The following is a 7,939-nucleotide window of genomic DNA, read 5'->3' as shown; positions in this document are numbered from 1 at the left end:
GGCGATCCCTCCCTATCAGAACAGGAAGAGGAGCACAGTTAAAATTCCCTTTCACCTGCACCTCCTCCATGTTTCCTAAAGATCAAGGCACAGCGTATAGGTCAAATGTACCCTGAAAACAGGCATTACCCAAATTTACCCCCCAAACCTCCACGTCCCCTATCTAGATCATATTCCATCTTCATTGCTTTCTTATACTTTTCCTTGTGACATCATTACCAGGTTAGTAGAGGTCTTTCAGGGGTAGCTGGCAGGAGCTCAGTTCTTTTTGACGCAGGCATGCTCCCAGAACTACATCTCCCAAGAGCCCTTTCTCTACACTCGGTGAACACAGGCTCTTGGGAGCATTGTTTTGCTGGTAAAGAAATCAATAGATGCATGCTGGGAGGGATATGACCTGAGTCCTGTAGCCCAGCAGGTAGGGCTGGCAAGGAGGCGATGATACTGCCCATCATGGAAGGGGGTGGGAGCAATGCCAGGGAACGGACACCTCCATCCATCTTGTTTGCGTCATTTGTTTTTACATTCAGCCTGCTGGTTGAACAGAAAAAAAAAAAAAGATCAATTTACGGTCAGCTTAAGAGAAAAATAGTCTGATCCAGAAAATGAAGTCAACTAACATTGGAATTGTTTCATTATTGTACAACATAATTGGCAGCAGCAGTTGGCCACTTCTAGACCAAAACAAAAGAATTTGAGAGGTCAATGTGTATGTTCAGCTAAATTTCAAATGTGGGGAACTTGATTCCTCGATTCCTCATTGAAGATTAGCTTCTAGATTTTTTATTTTTACCATGGAACTGAAAGGAAGACTAAAAACTGGTGATCCCGAGAGTCCCCTCGTAGTGTCCCGTTCTTTCCTGACCATGCTAGCCACCAACGCAGTCATTGCTGTCTCTCTTTAAAGGATAAGTATTTATTTATTTCAGGTACTTATATAGCGCCACCAATTCACGCAGCACTTTACATATATATTGTACATTCACATCAGTCCCTAACCCTCAAGGGGTGTACAATCTAAGGTCCCTAACTCACATTGATACATACACATACTAGGGACAATTTAGACAGGAGCCAATTAAACTACTAGGATGTCTTTGGAGTGTGGGAGGAAACTGGAGTAGCCGGAGGAAACCCACGCAGGCACAGGGAGAACATGCAAACTCCAGACGGGTGGTGCCAAGGTTGGGATTTGAACCAATGACCCTAGTACTGCCAGACGGAAGTGCTAACCATTTAGCCACTGTGCTGCCCCACAGCCACAGCTCTTTTGGCTGTACTTCTCCTGTGGATCACAGGAATGCAGTTTGTTCTGCACTCCTGTGACTCGTTTTCAGCTGACAGAGGGCTGCAGCCGTCACTCAGTCGGTCCAGGCTGGAGAAAGATCCCAACTTTATCCACCCCAGAGTCTGGAGCAGCACCTGGGTCAGCCTCTCAGTGAGCTGCTAAGAGCCCAAGCCAGCCGCTTTCTCCTCAGGCCAGCTCAGAGCAGAGAGCGGTGACTGACAGTTACCGCTCTCTGCTCACAGTGACAAGTGAGAACTCAGTGATCAGCGGTCATGTGATCACTGAGTTCTCACTGTTAGAGCCGGCGGGCGGCAGATGCAGTATCGGATCGGTATTGCATCCACCTAGAAAAGTAGAGTTTAAAAAAAAAAAAGCCAAACTTCTCTTTTAAGCTACAAGTTGTTGTGTTGATGCACAGTGTACCTGTAATGCAGTGTTTCTCAACTCCAGTCCTCATGGACCCCCAACAGGTCATGTTTTCAGGATTTCCATTATTTTGAACAGGTGATTTGATGTTTCACTGCCTTAGTAATTACCACAGCTGTTTCATCTGAGGGAAATCCTGAAAACATGACCTGTTGGGGGTCCATGAGGACTGGAGTTGAGAAACACTGCTGTAATGTCAGTCACCCTTTGACTTCACTGGCTAAAAAAAACCTGTCCAGTCCTGTTGAGCCTGACTGATGGCGGCCCTTGTCAATAGAGTAGCTGCAGTTTCATGTGGAGTCTCTGGCTCTAGCCTGGGATCTCAGGGAGGAAGAAGGGCTACACCGATCATGTGACTGCAACAAAGCAGAGGGCTAAGCAGTAGTCTTAGGGGTTTTTTGGAAGGTTTTGTTAATATGGCATTCATAAGGAAATGATCAGGACTCCTAATACACTTGTAGAGACTAAAGGGTTTGCATTTACCTTCATTTGATGGGCCTACCTAATCGCAAGCTCTTCAGTCTATCATGGATGCTGCTGCCAGACTCATCCACCTTACCAACCGTTCCATATCTGCCACCCCTCTCTGCCAATCCCTCCACTGACCTCCATTCAGTGTCCTCCACCCCTCTCTGCCAATCCCTCCACTGGCCTCCACTCAGTGTCCTCCATCCCTCTCTGCCAATCCCTCCTCTGACCTCCATTGTGTCCTCCACCCCTCTCTGCCAATCCCTCCTCTGACCTCCATTGTGTCCTCCACCCCTCTCTGCCAATCCCTCCACTGGCCTCCACTCAGTGTCCTCCATCCCTCTCTACCAATCCCTCCACTGGCCTCCACTCAGTGTCTTCCATCCCTCTCTGCCAATCTCTCCACTGGCCTCCACTCAGTGTCCTCCATCCCTCTCTGCCAATCCCTTCACTGGCTTCCCATTGCCCAACGGATAAAATTCAATACATTAACAATAATGTATAAAGCCATTTATAATTCTGCCCCAAATTACATCACCGATCTTGTCTCCAAATATCACCCAAACCGTCCTCTCCGCTCCTCACAAGACCTCGTGCTCTCTAGTTCCCTTGTCTCCTCCTCCCATGCTTGTCTCCAGGACTTCTCCATCCTCTGGAACTCTCTACCACAATCTATCAGACTATCACCTACTCTTCCCACTTTTAGGCAATCTGTTGGCGCTATATAAATCCGGTATTATAATAATAATAATTTGATGGGCATCAGTCTTTTTTCAATGTTTTAAAAGCAACCATGTCAGTTGTGGCCTAAACTGTAAAACTTAGGCGCCACTCGAAGTGCCACTGCAGGACTCCCCAGAGTCACACAGCCAATGGGTGCCAGCATCACATGGGCTCCTCTTAGCCTAGGCAAGAGTGCACTAAAATGAACAAATAGGACACTGCACTCCAGGAGACCCACCCAAGGTACACGAAAGTAAGGTGCAGCTTCAGCCCGGCTCCAACCAGGCCAGGCCCCATGACGCGTTTCACCTCACCCATAGGACTTAGTCATAGAGGACCCTAACAGATGCTTAAAAACTGAAACAGATCTTCCCAGTAATAAAAATGCAACATATTACACTCAACTCGGCTTGTGTCTCTCAACATCCCTCTTGTTTCATTGCTGCAGCCCCTGGCTTCATGGTCCATAGTAAGGCCACAGTTCCATGTAAGCAGGAAACCACTGTAGTAAGCACTGCAACTCCAGTGATTTCAACTTGCATTTGGGTCCCATGCCAAGCAGCTGCCCTGCTGTACTGTGAAGACTAGAGGTTGGCGTGCCCACAGGCACCATTCAGATATCGCTTTGCATTTTCTCAATGAATGCAAGCTCTGACTGGACGAAGGGGCAAGGCTCAGCAGTACTATCACACTCTCTACCTCATCCAGTCACAGAGTGCCTTGCATCCATTGAGAAGATACAAAGCATTCTGAAAATGGCCCCCATGCCGAGGGGCCAACCTCCTGTCTCCAGAATGCACAGGAACTGGAAGCTAGAGGAAATCACTGAAATAGCAATGTCTACTACAGTGATTGTCTTCTTCTGCTTCTGGAAGGATCCCACAAATATAGCATGTTCTTTAAAACTGTTCTGTAAATGCAAATAGGCAAGTACCTGAATTTCCTCCTCCAATATCCTATAGAGCAGACTAGGAGCCAATCAACTGCATGGCATGCAAATGTAATGACGTGTGTAAAGGAGGAGAGAACAGAGAAGTGACATCAGTTTGCTGCTGCTCGTTCATTCTCAGGTCAGGGGTGAAGATAGGACACCACCAGGGGCGGACTGACAACTCATGGGGCCCCCGGGCAATAGGGGATCATGGGGCCCGTGTCCTTGCCCAAACTCAAAAAAGCCTATGAAAAAGGTACCAGTGGCATCTCATGGGGCCCCCTACTGACCCCGGGCCCTTGGGCAGTTCCCAAGTTTCCAAATGGTCAGTCCGCCCCTGGACACCACTGTATTTCTTCTATGGCCCTCACTCACTCTGTAACCCAGGGGCACCCTTTGGCACTTATGGTGGGGGTCTGAGGGTCCTTGCAGACATTAGTATGAGTTCCTTATCTATGTGCTTACTTAGACCAGAAAATAAATAATATAATTTATCGGAGTTCCAGTAGTTCGATGGTTTGGTTTATTTCTTTTACACTCTACGTTGTCCAACCCTTTTCATTTTTAAGGCTGTAAGGAGATCATATGTGAAATCACTGACTTGTAAAGGTTGTACTGTAACAGCCGTGATCTCTAGCAGTCTTACGTGTCTCCCCATCTATCACCTGAAGCATGTTCCCAATCTCCAACTACTTTAGCAACTTGCCGACTGCAATACGTATATATGTATTGCGGCTTGCAAGTGGTTTACCATGCTATGGCTGGTATTATCAGCCATAAACCTGGTATTTCAATTTTTTTTTCTTTTCAGCCGGCGATCCTCTTTTACATGATAGCGATCCAAGCGGCTAATTAGACGATGGAACCCTTTCAGAAGGGTCATTTCTCCCCCCCAACCGTACTTCTCAGGCTTTACTCAAATGATCCGACAGTACGTGTGGCTGGTCACTGAGGCCATGGAGCAATGGAACAACAGCACCTCAGCCACCAAGTAGTAGGCCACGTAAAATGACAGAGTGGGGTCAGCGCATGCTGAAGCGCACAGTGCGCAAGAGTCGCCAACTGTCTGCAGAGTCAACAGCTAAAGACCTCCAAACATTGCATGGCTTTCAGATTAGCACAACAGTGTGTAGAGAGCTTCATGGAATGGGTTTCCATGGCCCAGCAGCTGCATCCAAGCCTTCCATCACCAAGTGCAATGTAAAGCGTTGGATGCCGTGGTGTAAAGCACGCTGCCACTGGACTCTAGATCCATGGAGCCGGGTTCTCTGGAGGGACCAATCACGCTTTTCTGTCTGGCAATCCGATGGACATGTCTGGGTTTGGCAGTTGCCAGGAGAACGGTACTTGCCCGATTGCATTGTGCCAAGTGTAAAGATTGGTGGAGGAGGATTATGGTGTGGGAGTGGTTTTCAGGGGTTGACCTTGGCCCCCTAGTTCTAGTGAAGGGAACTCCTAAGGCATCAGCATGCCAAGACATTTTGGACAATTTCATGCTCCCAACTTTGTGGGAAGGGTTTGGGGATGGTCTCTCCCTGTTCCAACATGACTGCACACCAGGGCACAAAGCAAGGTCCATAAAGACATGGATGAACGAGTTTAGGGTGAAGTAACTTGACTGGCCTGCAGAGGGTCCTGACCTCAACCCCATAGAACACCTTTGGGATGAATTAGAGCGGAGACTGCGAGCCAGGCCTCCTCCCCCAACATCAGTGCCTGACTTGACAAATGTGCTTCTGGAGGAATGGTCAAACCTTCCCATAGACACCCTCCTAAACCTTGTGGACGGCCTTCCCAGAAGAGTTGAAGCTGTTATAGCTACAAAGGGCGGGGCCAGCTCAATATTGAACCCTATGGACTAAGACTGGGATGCCATTAAAGTTCATGTGCGTGTAAAGGCAGGCCGACCAATACTTTTGGCAATATTATGTATAAGCAATTAATATGTGTATTTAGCAGTTTGAAAATCATCTTTAACCTGAGATGACTCCAAAGAGAAACATAGGTGTGAACAGAGTTGCTTCCAATCCTGTGAAGGTGATGCTGCCTAAGGCAATGAGGAAATAACTGATACTATTAAACAATGGCACCAATGTAACAGAAAACCACATGTGACTCAAGCCACATGAAAGTGTGGCTTGAGTCACAAGCCACACTTTCATGCTTTCATTTCATATTGGGAATAACATCTTCCTAGTAACATTTGAAACAAAGGAGGAGATGCGGCTACATAGGGATTTTAAATGTTCTCTATGTCTCCTCAGACAGGGAAGAAAAAAGACAAAAAAAATCTCAACAGCCCACAGTGCTTAGAAAGCGTATATAAGACATTTCCCAGCTGTCACCCCGGCCTACTTTCTGATTCATACCTGAGGAAAGGTGATGTTTCAGAGTTCCAATTAAAAAAACAACTTTACAATTTTCAATGACAAATGCAGAATTAGAATAATATACTTTCATCAATATAATTCATTTTGTGCCTTTTATTTGGTTCTGAAGAAGTCCCCACTTGCCTCTTAAGTTACACTATAAGGTCGAATCTACATGGGCACCTGACCATCAACCCTACTGTATGACCAAAAGGTGTGTGAACACCCCTCAAAATGACTGGGTGCACGTGTCTACAATGAAGGCTTCCGTTAATTCTACAGTATGAAAACAGCATTTTAAGGTGGAACTGAACCCATCAATTTAGCGGCATGCCGGGACTGATAACTGTTACAGTTGCTTGCGCTCGCAACCAAACTGTCAAACCATCAAATGGTTGGTGTCATAACTGATCACATGTGCAGCACCATGGCAGATACAACAGATGGCAGCTTCCTTGGCTGAAAAGAATAGGAGGGTTTAGTTCCACTTTAAACAGTTGTGAGTTTCCAAACTTTCTGTTCCAGCATGACTGTGTACACAAAGCCTGCTTTATAAAGACATGTAAGCCTTCAAAGCCACACGCCACAACACTTTTTTTTTTCTACAGTCGCCAATGAACTTTATAGACATTGAACAGTCAACCTGACATGTTAATTTGCGCCTGACGTGACTCCTCTGACACAGTTTACACAAAGCTGGACTTAGTAATAGGCCTTAGATGCAAAGAGGGAGGAGTGGCATTTGGTGGGTAAGAACATTGTTCAGATTGACTGCATTCAGTGTCGATAAAGTTCACTGTGATTGAAGGAAAAAAATAAAGTGTTGTGGAGCGCGGCTTGGCAGCAAAAAGGCAGATCCCGGAAGGATTGGTCCCCACAGACAGTTGCTGCTTGGGGTCTTCTAGAGTGGTGTCATTTGGAGCTCTTATAGACATGTTTGATGAGTTTGGTGTGGAGGAACTCAAGTGTCCTGACCTCAACCCTACTGAACACCCGAAAGACTGTTTCACTCGGGCTTCAGCGTGTGCAAGATCAGTGTGAACACCAAGCTTTGACAAAGCATTTGCAGAACTTTCAGGCAAGCATTGTTGAAGCTTTTAAGGTACAATTCAACTCCAGTTTGTAAATGTTGAACACAGATCCAAATGGGAGTGCTGACTGCCACTTTAAACAAGCTGCTAGCAGGCTTGGACAGGCTTTCAACAAGCTTCAAGAAGTTCTGAAGCAACTTGCCGTTTGTTTAAACTCCTCACGCCAGCAGAACGCAAATGTGCGGCCTCCCGGTGTCTGGGCCTAGACGCCGAGCGGCCGCACATTTGCATTCTATAAAAAAAAACCCCATATGTGCTGAGAGCCCGTGCCCTGCGTGCTCCCAGCACACACGTCCGGTACTCACGGAAAGGTCCCAATCTCCTCTTTCGATTGGGACCTTTCCCAATCATGTGACCGACGTGACGGTGTGTCACATGACCCTAAACCCCGCCCCGCCTCCTGAAACCCTTAAAGGGCCGGGAGGCGCTGGCGCCAAGGGGTTAAAGTGGCAATCAGCACTCCCATTAGGATACGTGTTCAGCTTTCACAAACTGGAACTGAAGGGCACTTTAAGGCCTAGTTCACACTGACATTGAATACAGGTGTTTGAAGGGAATTTCTAATGCTCCTCAAATGCTTAAGCAGTTGATAATGTAGACATTGCACAGTGCTGTTCACATTATCAAAACATGAAGCGTTTGT

General features: G+C 46.9%; 1 protein-coding gene across 1 annotated transcript in view; it reads right to left on the bottom strand.

Annotated features, from left to right (window-relative positions):
- Nucleotides 1-896: 896 nt before the first annotated feature.
- TRAF6 (TNF receptor associated factor 6) overlaps nt 897-7,939 on the bottom strand; it is a 66,977-nt gene continuing 59,934 nt past the window's right edge. The window contains exon 7 of the mRNA XM_089677340.1: nt 897-7,939. This exon is cut by the window's right edge and continues 1,732 nt beyond it. The gene's annotated coding sequence lies outside the window, so the exon portion shown is untranslated.

This window comes from Staurois parvus, unplaced genomic scaffold (assembly GCF_062004578.1).
Source record: "Staurois parvus isolate SC_StPar_1 unplaced genomic scaffold, SC_StPar_1.0 ptg000184l, whole genome shotgun sequence".
Classification (NCBI taxonomy): domain Eukaryota; kingdom Metazoa; phylum Chordata; class Amphibia; order Anura; family Ranidae; genus Staurois; species Staurois parvus.
The sequence above is the reverse complement of the archived record's forward strand: the minus strand, read 5'-3'. Positions and strand labels throughout refer to the sequence as shown.